The following is a 1,757-nucleotide window of genomic DNA, read 5'->3' as shown; positions in this document are numbered from 1 at the left end:
CATAGTTTTCTGGGTTTAGCTGTATATTACCGCCTATTTGTGAAAGGATTTTCTATGTTAGCTACTCCACTGACCAAGCTGCTTCAAAAAGATGTAAAATTTCAATGGACTGATAAATGCTAGTAGAGTTTTGATGAGTTGAAGAGGGGTTTAACTGAAGCTCCAATCCTTACTTTACCTACACCGGGTAAAGAATACACAGTTTATAGTGATGCTTTTCACAATGGGTTGGGCTGTGTATTGATGCAAGATCAGAATGTCATTGCTTATGCATCACGCCAGCTGAAATCGCATGAGAGGAACTACCCAACACTTGATTTGGAGCTTGCAGCTATTGTTTTTGCTCTGAAAATCTGGAGACACTATTTGTATGGAGAGAAATGCTACATTTACATAGATCACAAAGAGCTTGAAGTACTTAGGCACCCAGAAGGAATTGAACTTGAGGCCGAGGAGATGGTTAGAACTGATTAAAGACTATGATTGCTTAATAGACTATCAGCCAGGGAAATCAAATGTGGTGGCTGACGCCTTAAGTCGCAAGACTATGGTAAGTCTCAGAGTTTCTCCTTTGTCCATGGTACATGAGTTAAAAGCACAGCATGCCAGTTTGGAGATTGATGATGAGGGACAGACAATAGTTGCATGGCATGTACAGCCAGTGTTGATTGATCAGATCAGAATGGCTGCTCAGAGTGATGATAAATATCAAAAGCTACTAAAAAAAGTCCAACAGGGCAAGAAACCTGAATTTTCTGTGAGAGATGATGGTTTACTACTACATCAGGGCAGAATGTGCGTTCCTAATGATGTTGACTTGAGACAGATCATTATGAAGGAAGCACATGAGTCTCTTTTTGCTATGCATCCTGGTGGAACTAAAATGTACAGAGGGTTGAAAGAGCATTACTGGTGGATGGGTATGAAAAGGGATGTAGCTGATTTTGTTTCCAAATGCCTAACTTGTCAGCAAGTGAAGGCAGAACATCAAGTTCTAGCTGGTTTGTTACATCCATTGCCAGTACCAGAGTGGAAATGTGAATGGATAACTATGGATTTTGTGATGGGACTTCCGAGGACACAGAATATTCATGATGCATTATGGGTTATAGTTGATAGACTAACCAAGTCTGCTCACTTTTTGCCAGTCTGGATGGACTATAGCATGGAGAGATTGGCCAGATTGTACATAAATGAGATTGTAAGGCTGCATGGAGTGCCAGTATCAATTGTATCTGACAGAGATCCTAGGTTCACTTCTAGATTCTGGGGTAGTCTTCAGAGAGCCCTAGGAACTAGATTGAACTTTAGTACAGCATTCCACCCACAGAAAGATGGCCAGTCTGAGAGGGTAATTCAGATATTGGAGGATATGCTACGAGCTTGTGTGATTGAGTTTGAAGGTAGTTGGGATATACACTTGCCTTTGATTGAGTTTGCATATAACAACAGCTACCAATCAAGCATTGGGATGCCTCCATATGAAGCTTTATATGGCAGGAAGTGCAGAACTCCCCTATGTTGGGATGAAGGAGGTGAAAGAAAGATGATTGGGCCAAAAATTGTTCAGCAGACAGAAAAAAAGATCAAATTGATTAGAGATCGACTTAAGGTTGCATCAGACCGTCAGAAGTCCTATGTTGATCTGAAGAGAAGAGATATTGAATATGCAGTGGGTGATAAGGTATTCCTTAAAGTTTTTCCTTAAAAGAGGATTATGAGATTTGTCAGAAAGGGGAAACTGAGTCCTCGCTTTA

This window comes from Hevea brasiliensis, chromosome 6 (genome assembly GCF_030052815.1).
Source record: "Hevea brasiliensis isolate MT/VB/25A 57/8 chromosome 6, ASM3005281v1, whole genome shotgun sequence".
NCBI classification, from domain to species: Eukaryota; Viridiplantae; Streptophyta; class Magnoliopsida; order Malpighiales; family Euphorbiaceae; genus Hevea; species Hevea brasiliensis.
The sequence above is the reverse complement of the archived record's forward strand: the minus strand, read 5'-3'. Positions refer to the sequence as shown.